We start from the raw sequence: 20,018 nt of genomic DNA, 5'->3' as shown, positions 1-20,018 counted from the left end.
CTGAAAACACAGAGATTTACTCCCTCCTTTCATAATTCTTGTCTCCAATTTGTTCAAAAGTGGATGTGTCTATTTTTAAAAGATGTTTAGATACATGTAAGATTTCGACAAGAATTATGAAATTCTTAGTCTGAAATTTATCGTGTGCTACAAATTCCTGACAAATGTCTGACGACGATCGACACGGCATTGTGATTAGATTAACTCATATGATCACTTTAGATGGTGATCGCAGCGGCGCGCGGTGCCAGATGCCCCACACGCAGACACGCTTAAGTTGCCCTGGTCATCTCCGTCTTTGCTGTCAGCTGGCATATGCAAACTGGCTTTCACATGCACGAAATGATGGGGATATGTTTGACCGGCCAGCTTATGCAGCTAGCCAATGGATTGATTAATTATACTGGTATTTGGAGTAGTACTATAGTTGCCAATGGCTTCTACTATATCTCGTATCACACGTATATGCAGCCTAGTTTTCTGGCCGGGGTTGATTGATGGGCATGTTTCTCACTGAAATTAATCTACTCAGGGCGGAATTACTTGTCGAAATGTTACATGTATCTAGATACATTTTAAACATAGATCATTCATATATGGAATAATTTGAGACAAGTAATATGGATCGAAAGGAGTATTATATTTTCACCGTTACCGGAGCTTGGAGCCTGGAAGGATAAATCGTAATATTGACTATGCATACGCAATTAAGTTGCTCTAACTTGACCACGAGTGCGTAATTAAGCGACATGTTATTATATAGAGTTGGAGACTTGGAGTATGTTAGCATACACTGCACGGTAGGCCTAAGCGGAGTGAAGAAATCTCACACCCTGTTTGGATCGTAGAATTGATCACAAAATTTACAAATTGGAGTTGAGCAGCAGAGTGAAATCAAATTGTTTGGTTGCACACGGAATTATAATCGGAATTGTAGCCGGATCCCAAGTGAATCGGGTGACAGCTAAAACTAGGCCGTCTCAATTTAGAAGGATGAAGGTTTGAGCAATTGGGTGAAATTGAGCTTAGCACATGAGGTTATCTAAAAAACTTGTTTAGGTGGGTGTTTGGATTCCCACATTTGTAAATCACACGTCTTATATCTGCTTAAAACAAAACTTAAAATTACACTTATTTGTGAACGGAGAGAGCATGTGAATAGTCTATTATAATCGATGGATGATTGTAAACATGTAGTAATGATCTCCTAGCTCTATTACTACTAGGGCCACAAAATGCAAAGACCTCTCGCCTCAATCGGTGTCTACATGAAGCTATGATATGAAATCAATGCAAAATAGTACTGGCATCGAACAAAGCCCAATTATGAATACAACAACTTCATAGTTGTGTGTTTTCTGAAGAAAAAAAGAAGTGTTTTTGTTGTTTATTGTTCTTGTGTATATATATGTACCACTCTGTCTTCACTAAGTAGTAGCTAGCTAGTGTGGAGATCTGCTAGTCAACACATTTTATTCCACACACACATAGCTAAGGAGAGATGATGAAAAAGAGGAAACTTCTTCGAAACGACGTGTAGAAGAAGAATACACTGAAAATAAATCAGGGAGCAGGAGGCGTCGGGAAGGAGAGAGTTGTTACTTCACAGGCCCAGCAGCCTCGAGTGCTACCAGTTTGCACCTGGGTTGCTCATCTTGTTGTTCTCTGGCGAATGGATTTTGGTGTTGGGAAATGCATTTTGGCTTGCACAGCCATCTAAGCAGTCCAACACCGCATGATTCGTTGTGATTCAAGAACAGTTGGCGAGACGATGAAGGTCCGCATGCCTCGTCCCTAGCTAGCGGCAAGCCCTTGTCCTCAGCTATGACCCCTTCGCTTATTTTGAAAAAGAATTTCATCTCTATTGCAGGTTATATACTCATGTACTTTTTTTTTAAGGTAAGGATGGCCGATCTCCGTCATTCGATTAAAAAACACTGTACAAAAGGGGATCGAGATGGATCCCTTAGGGGGGTGGGGGAGCAAAAGAAAGGAAAACGGAACCTGGCGGAATTATCCTCCCGGCTCCGGGGAACACGCCAAAACCCTACCCTGGTACTCCTCCCAGACTAGGTAGGCCACCTGCAGAGGGCCAAAGCCTTGGCCTGGAAAAGTCTCCTGTTACGCTCCTTCCATAGCCCCCAACAAGTGTAGATAAGTTGGCCGCCGAGATCCCTCCTCTTGCGCTTAGTCCTGCCCGAGGCAATCTCCTCCCATGAGTCGTTCACTGAGCCAGAGGAAGGGAGGATGGCCGGCGGACCAAGATTCCAACTCTGGATAAGCCTCCATACCTCCCGTGAGAAACTGCAGTCGCGCCAAAGGTGGGTGATCATCTCCGGAAGGATTTTGCAAAGCTGGCAAATGGGGTCATGGGTCCACTGCCGAATCGCAAGGTTGTCCGCCGTGAGAATCTTGCCATGTAAAACGGTCCAAGCAAAGAATTTGCATTTGGGCTCCGCCTGAGCCGTCCAAATTTTGTGGGTGGAGAAGGGCGGGAAGGTTCCGAGGAATTGCGCCCTATATGCCGAAGCCGCCGAATAAACGCCCGTGCCAGATGACGGAGTCGCTCTGCTGGGAGAGAACCACGCCGTTGATGTGCTGCCAAAGCTCAACGAAGTCCGAAAGCTACTGCAGCAACTCAATGTGCAGGAGCGAGCGAGTCCAGTTTCGCGAGGTCAGCTCCTTTTGCACAGTGCAATGCTTCCTCGTGGCGATCGCAAGCAGGCTTGGCCAGCGCAGGCCCGGCGTAGAGCCATCAGGGAGCCAGGCATCGTGCCAAAAGAGGGTCGTGGCCCCGTTCCCGAGGCATATCTTGGTGGAAGCCCTGAAGAGGGCCCGGTCAGCCCCATCGCAGGGGATTGGCAAGCCCACCCACGGCCTTTGTTGCTCGGCCCATGAGAACCAAAGCCAGCGAAGCCTGAGTGCCCTGCCGAATCTGTCGAGATCCGGGAGCCCAAGGCTGCCGAGCTGGCGAGGGCGACACACGGAGCACCAGTTGATGAGGGAAATGGAGGAGGTCGGCTGGTCGTTGCTCTCGCGGCGTTCCCAAATGAAGGTCCGCATGAGCTTATTAATCCGGCGTAGGGTCCACGCCGGGATCTTGAAGGCTGTGAGATGGTACGTAACCATTGCAGAGAGGGCGGATCTGGCCAGCGTCACACGCAAGCACGGTTGAAGTGCACCCCCCTCCATCTCGCCAGCCTTGAACCCATCTTGTCCACCAAAGGCTGGAATGTGACAGCTTTAAGTCGCGATGGATTGAGAGGGAGGCCGAGATAGGTGCAAGGGAAGGAGCCACGCTTGGCCGGGAAAGCATGAAGGGCGGCCTGGATGGTAGGTTCGTCGCAGCCAACGAAGAAGAGTTCCGATTTATCCAAGTTGGTTCGAAGCCCGGAAGCATCCCCAAACACGTGCAACAGACGGTTGATGGCTCGCAAATCCCCAGCATGAGGGGTCGAGAAGATGCCCGCATCATCCGCGTAAAGGGAAACAGGCACTTTGACATTGGACCCATTGAAAGGGCGTAGCACTCCACGCGTATCTGCCAACCTCAACATGTGGTGCAGGGGGTCGATGGCGATGATGAAGAGCATCGGGGAGAGGGGATCGCCTTGTCGCATCCCTCTAGCGTGGGGGATTCAAGGGCCCGGAATCCCATTGAGAAGCACCTTGGAAGAGGCCGATGAGAGGAGGGAGTTGATCCAATGCCGCCAAATTGGGCCGAACCCCAGGGCCAACAGCACCTCCATGAGTTAGGGCCAAGAAATGGAGTTGAAGGCCTTGGAGATGTCCAACTTGAGGAAGCATCCTCCTCCTTCCGCGCCTGCAAGTCTTTAATGATTCCCTGGACGAGCACAAAATTGTCGTGGATGCAACGTTTCTTCACGAAGGCCGACTGATTTGTTGACACAATGTCCGGCAGGATAGGCGCGAGCCTAAGCGACAACAACTTGGAGAAGATCTTTGCCAAGCTATGGATCAGACTAATTGGGCGGAAATCCCTAATCGTGGTGGCATTGCCCTTCTTGGGGAGGAGAACCACGTTGGCCGAGTTGACGAGAGGCGGGACCCGGCCACCGGAAACAGACATGGCTGTAATGGCCCGAAGAAGATCTTCCTTGATGATCTCCCAGCATGCCCGGAAGAATTTCCTGATAAAACCGTCCGGGCCCGGCACCTTCTCCGCCGGGAGCTCAAAGACCGCCGTCTTCACCTCCTCCAAGGTGAAGGGTGCCTCCAGGTGAGAAAGATCTCGCGGCACATAGCCCGGTTCGTCCCAGTCAAGGCCAGCGGTCCGAGGCTCCGCGGAGCCCAGGAAAGCCCTGAAATGCCCAAGAATTTCCTTCTCCTTCTTGCCATGCGTGATGGCGATCCCACTGTTTGTCACAACGGACTAGATGAAGTTCTAACGCCTGCGGATGTTGGCCCAGATGTGGAAGTAGCGGGAATTCACATCTCCCAAACTGATGTTGGCCATCCTCGCCCTCCGACGGATTCTAATCTTCGCGATGATGGCGAGCCCCGCATACTTGCGCGGCCATCTGGATCCTCGCGTCTGCGAACCTGGCCTTGTGCCAGGAAGTAAGGGCCGCTGCCGTCCGACACATTTTGATATGGAGAAACGCGACGGATCATTGGAGCGCACCGGAGCCGCCCAAGCCTCGCTCACCACCTCCAAGAATCCAGCCATCCTCGTCCAGAACGCCTCAAAACAAAAACCCGAGAAACATGGGAAAGCCTCCGTGCCAAGGAGAAGGAGAGGTGCATGATCCGAGACAGCCGCGGGGAGGGCCTGCAGAGAGGCCGAAGGGAAGAGAAGATCCCAATCGGACGAGCAGAAGAAGCGATCCAATGCGGGTGAGAGTGGGCGCACTTTGCTCGCTCGACCAAGTAAAGCATCTCCCGGCGAGGTGAAGCTCTCTAAGCGACATGGAATCGAGGGCGCGTTTGAAACGGGCCATGAGACGTCAATTGAGGATACGGTTGTTCTTGTCCGCGGCCTTGTAGATGAGGTTGAAATCACCAAGAAGAAGCCAGTGATCCCACTGAGTTAACGCAAGATTACGCAGCTCCTGGATGAAAGCGAGTTTTGGGGCCTCGCCCTGAGGCCCGTAGACGCCGGAGACGTTCCAGGTCGAGCCATCAGCATGCTAGGCTACCCGAGCGAGAAAAAACGCTGAGAAGCGGCGAGGAGAATACCCCCACCCCCCACCCCCCCCCCACCCCCCGCCAAGTGCCGCCAGCCGGCAGGAACCCAAAATCGTTAGCAAAATCAGCCCCGAGCAGGCCCATAACATCCATGCGAGAGAAGCATTGGAGCTTGGTCTCCTGAAGACAGACGATAATCGCCTTGGAGCTGTCCACCATTGCGCGAACCGCCGCACAACGAGTCGGGTTGTTTAGACCACGGACATTCTAGCAGAGGACGCGCAGAGCACCACCGGCCGGAGACGGAAGGGGCGTAGGGGTCGACATCACACAGAGCAAACAAACCACAACAGCAGAACACAGTGAATGGACGATAACAACTATTCAAACGAAATGGACCGCTACAAGCCAAACGACGACGACAGTTCATACGAAGACATACAGAAGACACATCATAGAGATGGACGAGCAGTCTCAGGAGAGTACGACAAGTTCTGGGACTGTTAGAGAAGCCACCCGAAGCGCAGATGACCGACGATGACTGGGACACGGCCCTGCCCACTGGCGACGGCATGGAGCGCCGTCCGCCCACTAACATCCTTGGCAGCATCATCTATACCACCGCAATGCCGCGTCCGTGGCCAACTCCACGCCCCATTCCACGACCAGCGCCCAGCACAAGGGGACGCTTCTTGGCCTTCTTTGCCTCCTTCACCAGGTCCTCAATGGCTGCAATCGCCTAATCGGAGAGCGGGGTCCTGAACAGCGCGAGGTAGGCTTCCTTGGCCGCAACGTCGAAGGATGCCGACGGAGGCAGCGAGCCGAGGCGGCGCGCCACCAGCTCTTGAGCCGCCTGCTCAGTCGTGAGGCCAGCCGTAGGGCGACCAGCGAGCCTGGCACTGCGGCGGATGTGGACGCGGGGCTGATCCGTAGTCGTTGTCGTAGTCGCAGGGGCCGGCGTGGCCTGCAGCTCCAGCGTGGCCGTCGGCGCAGGCGTGGCAGGCGGCGGTAGCACCTTGCATAAGGTGTCGATGAAGTCTTCGATAGGCGAGGGTGCAGGGGCCGGCGTGGTCAGCAGCTCTAGCGTGGCCGTCGGCGCAGTCGGGGTGGGCGGAGGCAGCACCTTGGAGATGGTGTCGATGAAGTCATCGAAAGGTGAGGGCGCAGCGGCAGGTCATGAGTCCGGCGTGGAGCACATCTCCAGGTCAGTGAAAGGCAGCGCAGGATCTGGCAGGACAGGCGAGACGTGGAGTGGCTCTGGGTGGGTCATCAGTTCCTGCAGGGAGAGGTTAGCGAGGCAGGAGTCCAGGCTGGTGACCTCGGCAGAAGCGGTAGGGGGGATGACCAACGTCATAGAGGGCAGTGGTGGAGAGGGCCCACGCAGCTCAGGCGCCAAACGACAACCTTGGGGGGTGGCCGCCCTAGGTGCCGCCGGCGAAGGGCGCGACATCGAACCAAGGCGACAACAGATGCGCAATGGCCCGAAAGAGCCAGCCTGACGTCCGCCATAGCGCGATGACGCATCGGCCGGCACCGTACGCCGCTGCGGGTATGGCGCCGGCCTGGCAAGGCGAGATGGGAGCCTCGCCTCCTTATGTGCGTCCCGGAGGCGTGAGCGATCACGCCGCCCATCCTTGTCGTCGTCTCGGTCTTCGTCGCGGTGCCCATCACGGCGACCGTCCTTGCAGTGGTGGGTCGGCAGAATAGGACGGCATCCGTCGTCGCGCCGGCCAGTTTCCTCCTCGCATGAGTCCAAGTGTAACCCTGGATGATGCGGCGACCATGGGAGGAGATCGAGCCTCCCTCGCGCGCCGAAGTGAGCGCAGTCAGGTCCTCCACCATGTCAATGTGGATGAGGAGGGTGCTGCACCGTCCCTTGAGGCCAGTCGCCGGCGTGTTGTGGACCACCACCGGCATGAAAAGCGGCGCGGCCGGGTTGGTGTCATCCCTGTTCTCCATCAGCCAGAAGGAGTGACGGTGTGGGATGGCAGCAGGGTTGGCTGTCCACACCCAGAAGTTGAACGTCGTGGTGTCCTTGCGCCGGATGGAGCGGTCCTCAACGAAGTGCACTTTAGCGCGCCGGCCAACAATGCGCGCGGCAGTCTCCTTGGTCCAGGCGTGAAGCGGCACTTTCTCGACGCAGAGTCGTACGTGGTATGTCATGGATACCCAGTCGGAGTGCTGCTCGGCACACCATGGCAGGATGAGGAAGTCGCGCCCATGGTGATGGAACTGCTCCAAGACGACGGCGGCCTCCTTCATCGCCTAGTTCGTGAAGTAGACAAAGAAGTCCTCCGGGAAGTGGGCCGAGACGCGCACCTTGTCGACGGTGATGCCGAACTCGCGGCAGAGGGCCTCGGTGACGTGGCAGGGCTCCGTGCGGGGGCGGTCGCCGCCGATAGTGATAAGGACGGCATGCGTGTTGAAGGAGTGTTCCGCAACAACCATCTCCTGCGTGATCTCCATGATGCTCTGGTCTTCGGCCGGGCGCCCTTGGAAATCTCTGCCGCCAGCCATTAGCGCGTCGGCGTAGGAGCGACCGGTGGAGACGGTGGCGGAATGATGGCGCGTGGCAAGGGGAGAGGGTTGCGTGGGCGCAGCGCGGCAGGAATCCTCGACGTGCCCAGGACGGCGGCACCTCCAGCAGAGATGAGGTTCATGGCACTGCGAGGCTTTGTGGTTGGGGTTGAGGTAGCGGAAGCACCTGCCCCGCATTCGCCTTAAAAGAGCCGCGCGACGCTCCTTCTCCTTCCCGGTGGAAGCCAGCCGGGTCGCTCCTTGAGCTTCGCGCCTCCACCAGTGAGGGCCGCACCAGCTGCTAGCCATCACTGCGCCTTGAATCGCCGTCTTGTCGCGTCGACCCCGACGGGACAGGATGAGCTACTGAGGGATGAAATGCACGCGCGTGCTCGCGGGGAATCGAGGCGTCTTGAAGTCGCGGTTGGTCGCGAGGAGGCAATCCGGGCGGAGGGGGGGGGGGGATTCCACCGGCTGCAAGGTGGGCCCCCAGCACCGGCGTGTCTACTTGCATTGAAGAGGCGGGGTTGCCCTGGAGGAGGGGAGCCAGCAGGGGGAGGAGGAAGATCCTCCATAACTGCAGATGCAGTCGTTGGAGCTGCATTGAAGGACGGGGAAGCATCCCGGCATCCCCCCAGTGCCTCCGTTGCGGGGGCACGTAGATCCGGTCAGCGGGAGCCTCGGGCCGCACCAGAACCGACCGGATCTGGGGCCTGGGCCAGTCGAGCGACGGCAGCGAATCTGGCACGAACTCACCTTCTTCCTCTGCTTCGCAGGCGTCCGCCCAAGAAAGTCGGACGGGGGTGGACCAGGTCGGGGATGGAGTGGGTTTGAGGATCTTTTGGCTGGGTGGGTTGGGCTGGGGGCTGGTGGCGGTCACGGCCGGGGACGCCGCCCCGGTCGCCGCAGGAGGGGCAGGAGACCCCATTTGTCCTCCTATAGCATACTCATGTACTGGCTCCATATATATACTTGGTCTATATCCTTCAAAAACCAGTAGCAAAGGAGTTTGTGGTGGCTATTTGTGGCCAGCTGGACTGGTTGTCCAGGGAGGTATTCACTCAACATGGTTGTTCTGCTAGTAGCCTCAAACTTCAGACGATTCTTTTGTCAAATCTGTGGTGGCTATTATACATTTTCATAATAATATTACGACTAATTTGACATCACTGCAATACTACTTCCTAGGACTTTGGCTGTGTGCATTTAACTTTTCTTATAATGTCGAGCGTGTTGGCGACAACAACTTCATATAACATATAAAAAACCAAGGAAAATGGACCTATTATTGGTGGTATGACGTAAGGTTGGTCGGTGGGTATACACGCGGTTTTTGACATGCACCGATTTCAGTGGCTCCATTCTCACTTATTTATAATAAGTAACAAGCTCAGTGACCTACCAATTGACACATATCTCACTTTCTTTCGTTGTACTTGTTATTCCCTCTTCTTGATGCAACGGCAATGCTCCTGCCTTTTCCGTAAAAGAAAAATTGTCGGTACTATATATACATAGTTCACACACTTGGAGAAGAGAGAAGCTAGGGGATCGATCCATGGCGGAGGGACAAATTAGCGACGGAAATGTGCTGGGTAGGGAATAGGAGGCTCGAGCAACGAAATATAAACGTAAGGTTCGTTGAGTACTTCATATCTTTGTATGACTACGGCCATGAATCCACTTATCCATGTACTCTGGCTTCTCGTGCTGGAGCTGCGGGCGGCATGGCCAGATCTGTTCCGTAGCACGACAGCCGTGTACGCTAGTGTTGGAATGCACACAATTAATTTCTGCCTGAGAGAAGGAACAAGAGCATGAGTTCTATGACACTCCCCTGTTTCGATTTGTAGATAGAAGGCATATTTAGTCCGGCCAGTAGGTGCGTAAGATTGTGTCACTATCAACAATTCATGCTATGCGTGGAAGTTACAATCAAATTAATGGAAATTTTGACATGACAGATATCTGATCCATTATATAGTATTGTTGTGTGCGAGTGCGGCCATTATATATGATCCAAGCATCCTGCACCCCCTCAAGTAGCGGCAAGCTAGCCCTACCATGCAACTCAGGCACAGGTCTATATCAAATTGTTACTCAATCAGGTTGCAAGTGAAGAACCTCCAATGTGGACTACAGAAGAAGAAGAAGGTAAACCATGATCAATTAGTTTAGGATTCAGATGCATCGGGAAAGGCAGAAAGTTTGAAACCAATCCTCGAATTGCTCTTGAGAAGGTCTTTGATGGCACAAATTCATTTCCATGGAGCATGCTCATCCAGTGTTTCAAGAGCGACTGGATGAATTGGCATTTCTCATGTTTTTTAACCGACCGTACGTAGTCGTCTGTTGTTCACGAACTCTGTTCCATCTGTCCAAGAGCGTATCGGAGTTAAGCTACCATGATGCACATCACATGATAGATGACACCGGGCCATTCATACATTAATTTCAAGCATGTATAGTATGTGATTTATATCTAGACACTTGGCCATTTTCGTTCTAAGTCAGCCCCTGTTGGCTTCACGAATTTCAGAGATTCAGGAATAGAGTTTTGAGAAGAACAATTAATTTTGTGCTTCGGTCCCGAGGATGCTTAGAGAATAAATATCCTGTACATCCAAGGAATAGGTCCTGTTTGATGGCTGAGATGAGCCTGGAGGGCCATCCGGCACGGCTAAGCTGAACGTTCATCTTGGGGTCAGAAACGCCTGTACTACCTGAGAGAAGCAAGATAGGCTATCCATATAGTCATCTGGTTCGATGTGCTTGCAGGCTCAGATCAGGATGTGTGTGTCCCAGCTCAGAAAACGACTCATCTCCAAGTTTGCATGCCGGTATTTCACTGGTACTCCACAGCCGTAGGATTGCAATGGTTGCTTAGCATCTGGTACCGTTCGCTACTCCAGGATGGAAGTTTTCTTGGATTTCTTAGCATCCAGATGGTAAACATCTGTGCCTTCATGCCTTTGTCCCGATGCCTTTCAAGCCTACACAATTCATTTGGATGCAACACGCTCCCTACTCTCTGAATCTATGGAAGATCCCCGTTCATCATCACTGGAGGAATTGGAAACGAGAGACTCGAGATAGACCTATATTTATATGTTGGGAATTGGTGGCATTAAGATGCCTTACTGGCTCACCACATTGCATTTATCATGGGAATCGGTACTCTTTACTTCTTTAGTCGGTTTTTTGTTCGATTTTTTCACCTTTATGCATGGTACAACCATATATATCAAGTGCTCGTACATGTTTGAATTTGGGTGCCTTTCTTACACACCATACCTCCTACATTTTATTGCCAGGGCAAATCTTGCAAAATTAATGATATTTACAATACGGTTTGGGAGTGGACGAAATATCTCAAATTGATTATAACTTACTCAAGATGTAGTTACCAAGATATTTTCTGGCGGAAATTGCAGGAGCTTTACTTTTTTAATTAAGTCGATATGGATCTGTTAAGACGTCATGGGGAATTTGTCTTCTTAATCTGCGTCACTGTTATTTTGCCATAAGCAAACACTGCACAGTAGCTTCAGTATTGGCAAATGGACTTGGAACGTAGAGCTACCTACTACTCTCTCCTTCCCATGTTAACCGACTTTTTATTGCATGTATCTAAACGTTTTTTAGACATAAATACATATCAATTTTTAAATAAATTTGAGTCACTTAATATTGGACGAAGAGGATATTTATAAAGGCAGTATTCCCCGCCACCATGGAACAACTATTCAAAGCATCGGGGTGCTGCAATCGACGTTAGTAAGACCATCCTAATCCTGTGCCAATGTTTACCAAAAAAAAGAAAAATCCTATACCAATGCACCACGGGCAGCCGAGCAGTCTCTCTAGCCATATACATGGCCGATGATCAATCTCAATAGGAAACTACATATTCCCTTTTCATTTTGTAAGACTGGAAGAGCCACAAACTTAAAATGACCGCGACATCAAGCGGAGGCCCCGAGGAGACGGACTCGAATAACAAGCATCAGGCCGATCCGCGCGGATTGGCGTGCTGCGGCGCGCCGGATCTCGCGGTGGGAGGAGGCGAGGGAAGGGGGCGGCGGCGGATCCGTGCTGCTGCCCACCGGATCTCGCGGTCCGTCTGCCCACACCGTGGTTGATGTCATCACCGGCGACGAAGAGCTTGCTCCAGGACGACAGAAGTGCACCATAGAAGACGCCGTTGTAGTTGTAGAACCCCAGGCCTACCCATTTCCCGGTTAAGTCTTGGGTCGGAGAAGATGGCGAGCCTAGCTAGGCAAGCTCGTGGTAGAGAAATTTGTATTGGGATCAAGAAATGCTACATTTCAAGACTCAGATACTTAATGTACTTTCATGGCTCGCATGTGCATTTTCATAGTATTAGAACTAATTTGACGTCAGTGCAATGCTGCTTTTTAGGACTTTCGCCATGTGCATTTTTTTTATATAATCGAGCGTGTTGGCGACAACAATTGCATATAACATATAAAAAAAAAAGTGGATCTATTGTTGGTGGATTGGTGGTAAGTATGGAGTAAGGTTGGTTGGTGGTCCTACACGCTCCGCTTACTGCCACCTCTTCACCGCCAACACCAATTTTGCTTGCGTCAAGTCCATCTGAAAGTCCAAAGCTCCTATGTAATACAAATTTTTCATGTGGTTGGTTGTCCATAGGCGCTGTCAAACTGCGGATAATCTGGCCCATAAAGGATGGCCTCACAATGCTCTCTGTCCGCTCTGCTCAATCGAGGAAGAGAGCTGCACCCACCTCTTCGTTCACTGCCGCTTCTCGCAACAACTCTGGCTCCGAATCCAGCAGTGGTCCAAGGCGCAATTCCCCATACCAGACATCTCTTTCGGCAGCACGGTGAATCACAGCCAGGAAACGAGCCCCAAAACACCTGAGAACCGACTTCGACACCTTTGCGATCCTTTTCCATTGGAGGATCTGGAAGGAGAGGAACACTAGGACCTTCCAGGAAGAGGCAAATTCGGTTGAGAGAGTATTCCAGCTCATCCTCGATGATCTGCAAGCGTGGCGGTCTGCTGGTTGTGTTATTCAGCTGTAATCTGCTTGTTTGCACCTCCTGTAGCTTTTCTGAGGTTTTAGTTGCTGGGGAACTCCCTCTTTTGCTTCAAGCTTGACCTGTCTCTGTACTTCTATAACTTTTCTGAGGTTTTAGTTGTTGTGGAATTCCCCTTCTACTACAGGCTTAACCCGTCTCTGTACTCTTTTTACCATCTTAATAAAGTTCGGCCGGCCTTCGAGTACTATTTGACATGCACCGATTTTAGTGGCTCCATTCTCACTTATTTATAATAAGTAACAAGCTCGGCCACCTACCAATCGACACGTATCTATTTAATCTCGGTGGTACTATATATACGCATAGTTCACACACTTGGATCGAGAAGAGAGAAGCTAGGGGATCGATACGGTGGAGGGACAAAACAGCGACCGGAATGTGTTGGGTAGGGAATAGGAGGCTCGGGCAAGCAAATATAAACGAATTGGTTGTTGAGCACTTCCACGTTGCTTTGTACTACTACGGCCCTGACTCCACGTACTCTGGCTTCTCATGTTGGAGCTGCAGGCGGCATGGCCAGATCTGTTCCGTAGCACAGCAGCAATGGCAACGAGCTGATCTAGCCAGAGGAGGTACGTACGCTAGTGTTGGAATCCACAAAATTAATTTCTGTGTGGGAGAAACAACAAGAGTGATTTCTGGGCAAGAAGAAAAGGGTTAGGCCGATGGGGAATTCGAGCTTCTTGCATCACGTGAGAGACGAAGCAGCTGGGAAAAAGTCTGGATTGTCATTTGTGGCTCCACCTGAAGAGGGCGAGAAGATACTCTCAAGGCCATTTTTTGCATCTCTACATATAGAATGCATTTTTTTCGAAAAAAAGAAATGCTCCCGGCCTCGATCGATGCACACAGCCATATATTATTAAAATCATTTATCATCCAAAATCATCCAAAGAACAAAAAGCCGGTTACCAAAGGAAAATTACATATAGTGAAAGGAAAACATCAAAATCCTTCCAGCCTAAGACCTGTGCGTCATCCAAACCGGCTGAATAACTCCCGTGCGACCGTCTCCAAACGGTTGCACCCAGAATCCACACATTCCTGAGCCTCCGTCCGAAGCAGTAGGGACCACATACGGAGCCAATGGGACGCCCGAAGAACGACCTGCAAGAAATTAGCCACTCTCTTGTTATGAAAAACCAAATCATTTCTGCAATTCCATATATACCAACATATCGCACACGTCCCTACAAGGATGAGCGAGGCAAAAATTTTCTCAACACCCCTAAGCCACCGCCCAAACATATTAGTAACACAAGATGGCGGTGGTAAATTAAATGTCACAAAGATGATTCGCTACACCAAACGCGCCATCGAACACTAGAAAAAAAGATGTTGAATGGTCTCATCTTGATCACAGAAAACACACTTCTTGTTACCACCCCAATTCCTTTTGGCCAAATTATCCTTAGTAAGCACCACCCCTCGACATAAGTACCAAGCAAAAAAAATTATTTTAAGAGGAACTTTAAGTTTCCAAATAACCTTATGACGAAATTGGCAATCATTATCAATAAGCGAGTTGTACAGCGACTTCACCGAATATGACCCAGAAGAATTCAGTCTCCAGGTAAAGGAATCCGCTTGATTCACAAGATTTACAGACTCGAGTTTATGACACAGCTCCAACCAATCCACCAGACGATCCCCAACAATTGCTCTACGAAATGCAATATTAGGAGGATCCGCCCCCAACACTTCAGCAACCGAAACCTTATGGTTAAGAGCAATCCTATAAAGAGATGGAAACTAACGTCTAAGAGGAGAGTCACCAAACCATGTATCTTCCCAAAAACAAACATCGGCTCCACAATTAACCGAAAAAGAAATATGAGGAAAGAAAAACTGACGAATCCGCCTTCCAAAAAGGTGAATCATAAGCCCTCATTCGAACTTGGCACAAAGAGCTTGCGTAGAGATATTTATTCCGCAATAACTCCACCCACAACCCCTCATCCGAAAGAATCTTATATAGCCACTTATTCAGCAAACAAAAATTTTTAATTTCGAAATTCTCAATCCCCAAACCTTCTTGATCACGAGGCGGCATAGGATATCCCACTTAGCCAATCTGTATTTTCTTTGCCAACCCCTCCGCCGGTGAGTATCATGGAGTCGAAAAAGACGGTGAGCCTAAGCAAGCTCAAGGTAAAGAAATGGGTATCTTTTATCTTTATCTTTACATTTATAAAGATCTGAGTTGGTGGTCGCGAATTCACTCCAACAAGACTACCTCTTAATGGCTACGAAATTATCTAATTGCCATTCATTTTATACATATCACGATCTTTTGACTATGCTTGATTGGTTTTCATGATTTTCAGGATAATTGTTGTTTTCAAAAATAGTATTACATGAGTGACACGTATTTAAACAACTCATGCATAATACAAATTCTTAATTTCGTAGCCGAGCACGGACATTTAGCTAGTTAATACCAAGAAATAAGAAGGCATTTTTCAAGCAGGATTGTTTTGTAAATATTGCCTACGTGACAGTCGTCAACTTGTCACACGAGCATGCTAGAGCCGATGCAGTGTGGATAGGACCTCCCCTTGCTTACTTAGTGTATTTTAGGACTCGAATCTACAAAATTTTCCCAGTATTAGCACTAATTTGACACCATTGCAATGCTGCTTTTAGGACTTTTGCTATGTCCATTAAACTCTTTTCATAATGTCGAGCATGTTGGCGACACGAACTGCATGCACAGAACAAATCAAAAACCCAAAACGTGGATTTATTATTGTCTTGCGGTACGGTGTAACGTTAGTTGGTGGGTATATACGGTATTTGGCATGCACCGACTTCTGTGACTTCTTTTTCACTTATAACAAGAAGCTCGACGACCAACCAATTGGCACCCACCCACTTTTGTTGCTACTATATATACAGCTCACACACAAGGAGCAGATAGAAGCTAAGGCTTAAGGGCATGCATGGCGGAGGAACAGAATAATGACCGAAATGTATTAGGCAGGGAATAGGAGGCTTGGGGAAACAAATGTACGTAAACATTCTGCCTATCCAGTTCCTCAGCAAGTTTGCATTTCATAGAACTACCGTCACGTCATAGTTGGATCACGCGGTCCTTCAGCACGTTAGAATCATGTTCCGTCACGCAAAGACTATGATGCTAGATGGATTCATGTGTCCCAGCACACGAGCATCCCGCCAGTTGTGCTGATGTTAACTCATTTTGTAATGTCAAGTGTGTCGGTGACATTGCACTGACTTGAGTGGCTCCATTTTCACTTCATAATGTAAGGTTGGTTGGTGGGTATACATGGTATTTGACATTGCACTGACTTGAGTGGTTCCATTTTCACTTAAGTAACAAGATGCTCGGTGACGAGCTAGCTACCAATTGGCACATACCTATCTACTTTTGTTGGTACTATATATATGTACATAGTTTACACACTTGAGAAGAGACAAGCTAAGGCGTAAGGGGATCGGAGGCATCGATCCATGCATGGCGGAGGGACAAAATAGCGACCGAAATCTATTAGGTAGGAATAGGAGGCTCGAGGAAACAAATATAAACAAAGTAGCTTCGTAAAACTACTCACATCTCATGCTGCAAGAGCACTAGGTTCTTCAGCAGTGTAGAATGTCGTTTCCTCACGCGAACACACCGTGATGCTGGCAAACATATTCATGTGTCTCAGTGCACGAGCGGCACGTCGAGGCTCGGCGAGGGGCTATTGAGGATCAGCACGCCGTCGTGAACCTTCTGGGGCAGTTTCCGGACGGCAGCAAAGGGCAGAGGCCAGTCGGCGTTGGTTGTTGACGGAGAGCGGTGGCAGCCCTCGTCGCGGTCTCATCGCGCGAGCCGCGCCAGGTTGTTGCCACAGGTTTAATAGTCAAGCTAGTTCTGTGCCTTTGTCATTCTCTAACTGATACTACTACTCCTACTAATATAAATTGGAGTAGCGATTAAGTATTCGATCATGCATGTACCGCCAACTCTTCCCTAACCTGCGCGCGTCGCTGCCGGCGCGCCGCGGCCCTTCCAACCCGTGCTGGCACCATGCAGCCGCCGCCGCCCACGCCGGCCCTTCCTCTCAGTACTCCGGCGAAGGGGAAGAAACTGACGTTTTTTCTTTTTAATCGTTTTTACCTCTATCTTTTCTGTACTCCTTCTTTTTTCTTTTTTTTAACTGTAAAATACTTTTTTATTACGATGAAGTACAGTTACATCATTAACCAATATAGGTGCAATACTCTGGGCAGGAGTGGAAAACCAGGATTGAACCGGATTAGACTTTGCTAATTCCGCTAACTCGTGGGTAACAACATTAGCTTCTGTTGGGCAATGTTCGAAGGCAATCTTCACAATGTCGAGAGAATCATCTTTTTGATACTCCATTTTGTTTTGAGAGGATAGTTCATTAATCTAAGAGTAAATTTCACATAACGACACCTTTTGTGACAGTTGTCTCACAAAACTACAATTGTTTGTAATAGTCTTACAAAACCACAATTTTTTGGACAGTTGGTCTCAGAAAACCATAATCTCGATAATTAAACTGGTTGATAATGTTTTCGATAGCTTGGGGCCACCACGCAGATGCCATGTCATCTTTCCCGACCTGTTTTCACTTTTCCTGCTTATTTTTTTAGAAGTACAGAAAAATGACAAGAAGACATACTGAAGGGTTTTTTTTCGGGCCACGCACACATTCTATTTCGTAGCGCAGCAACAGTCATTCAATATAACACACCAAGCTGAAACAGCCATTCAACATAACACACCAAGCAGATCACAGGAACATATCTTGTTTTATCTATTGTTTGTACGGGGACTTCACACAGGCAGAACCGGCAGTCATTTCCACAGACAGAGAAAACAAAGCAGCAAAACGCAGAAGACTAAATCAGACGAGGTGAACTGAATAACTAGGAAAAATGGGTACCAACAGTTTTAGTGTGCTTAGTTTGCTTAGTTCCGGCAATCGTTCGATAGAACCGTTCTTCCTTTCTTTATTTTTTTTCTTGATCGGGCAGACTTGTTAGATATGCTTCAGATGCTTCTTTTCGCGTGTGGAGGGAGAAGATGCGGACCCTATATTTCTTCTTTAGATGCTTCTGTTCGCGAGATTCATGATGAGTTGTGCGAGAGAATGACTTCACTCTAAGTTGTGCCCATAGAGTAGATCATTGGAGACTTCTTCGTGGCCCTATGTTGGCTGCTAAAGAGTACCTGCTCATCGGTAGAGGTGCAAAAGATTACCATTAAGATACCTTAAAATTTTCTTTTTGAAAAAATGATGTGATTTTGAAAGTTTATTTCGTTTGTTTGATCTAAACAGAGTCAAAGGATACTCACCAGTCACCACTGCTAATGGAGTCCATGAACTTTGTGGCCAGGTCGTGGCCAATTTCCTGATTCCTTTTTTAGCGTAATTTTCTGATTCCTGAATGCATAGAACACTTGGAACTGTTGTGCAACCTCTGCCAGCTGGCCGGTCCCAGGGTTGCACATCAAGATCGTAGTCGAAGGAGTCAATCACACACGCAATCACGAAATACAGTAAAGTAGATGAACACCAAGGAGTAGAAAGGAACATGAGCTCTTTATTAATTTCTGATCTCAACGGTACATACAAGGGGTAGCCTCCTCTTCTTTATATAGACTAGATGGCCCAACTGGGTCAAAGGGATAAGGCCCAAAACTTAACGTTAGTGGGGAACGATTCCTCGGGGGGTGGAGGGGGGCGCACGCTTCGGTGGCCCTCCCACCCCAACGATCGGTTCCCCAACACTCCCCCTTGGGCCGATACCCGTATACCATATGCCTCAAAAACTCCTAAAAAAACCAGTGGGAAAAACACATGGAGAAAGAGCGCATAGGATACGTTGCCATGTTGCACAGATTGCCTCGTTAAAAACCTCATGCGAGAAATACAAGAAAACTTGCTGAGGGAAAAAAAGTACAACCTACTCGATCTCCAAGATGAATACTTGATCGCCATGATCAAGATTTATCGATGAGTATGTGAAGTATCTCCCCCTGAACCTTACATTTTGCTAAGTCTCAACATACCGATTCCACGCACACATCTTTCAAAGGTGGATGCCGGTAGTGACTTAGTGAACAAATCAGCAAGATTTTCACACGACTTAGTATGCAAGATCTTTATCTCGTTCATCTTTTGCAACTCATGTGCATAGAAAAACTTAGAATTTATATGCTTGATGAGATTACTCTTCACATAACCCGTTTGTACTTGTGCAACACAAGCTGCATTATCTTCATAGATAATGGTGGGGGTCTGGACTGTGTTCAGCCCACAGGTCTGTTGAATGTGGCGAACCATCCGTCGAAGCCATACACACTCACGTGATGCTTCATATAGTGCTATGATTTCCGAGTGGTTCGTCGAAGTCGGTATAAGATTTTGCTTTGACGATTTTCATGAAACAGTAGTTCCACCACATAGAAAAACATATCCAGTCTGAGACTTGGATGTATGCGGATCTGACAAATACCCAGCATCGGCATAGCCTATCAAAGATAGGTCTTGATTCCTTCTATAAAATAGCCCAAGATCTTTGGTCCCTTGCAGGTACCGAAAGACATCCTTAACACCTTTCCAATGCCGTTTGGTAGGTTCAGAGCTGTACCTAGCCAGCAAATTGACGGCGAACGCAATGTCCGGCCGCGTACAATTCGCGAGGTACATGAGTGCTCCAATAGCACTCAGGTAAGGAAATTCTGAACCCAGAACTTCCTCCCCCTCTTCTTTCGGCCTGAAAGGGTCCTTGTCTTGCTGTAATGACCGTCCAATCATGGGAGTCTTTGAAGGATATACCTTGTCAAATCCAAATCTTTCCAACACCTTTCGAGTGTAGGTAGACTGGTGCATTAGAATCCCATCATGGAAATGTTCCAGTTGCAAACCTAGACAGAACTTGGTTTTACCCAAATCTTTCATCTCAAATTCCGACTCAAGTAGGAACTTGCTTCCTCAATATCCTCAGGTGTACCGATGATATTCAAATCATCTACGTACACCCAGATTATACAGAATCCATCTTGGGATCGCCGTATAAATACACATGGGCAATCTTCATTGCTCGTGTAGCCATTTTCATGTAAAAAATCGCTTGGGCGATTATACCACATTCTACCTGACTGTTTAAATCCGTAAAGTGATTTCCCGAGTTGAACACTATATAGACCTCTGTTTGCTCTGTCTTGGTTCGGAACCAGGAGACCATCAGGTATCCTCATATAAATGTCCGAATCCAAGT

This window comes from Brachypodium distachyon, chromosome 1, assembly GCF_000005505.3.
Source record: "Brachypodium distachyon strain Bd21 chromosome 1, Brachypodium_distachyon_v3.0, whole genome shotgun sequence".
Classification (NCBI taxonomy): Eukaryota; Viridiplantae; Streptophyta; class Magnoliopsida; order Poales; family Poaceae; genus Brachypodium; species Brachypodium distachyon.
The sequence above is the reverse complement of the archived record's forward strand: the minus strand, read 5'-3'. Positions refer to the sequence as shown.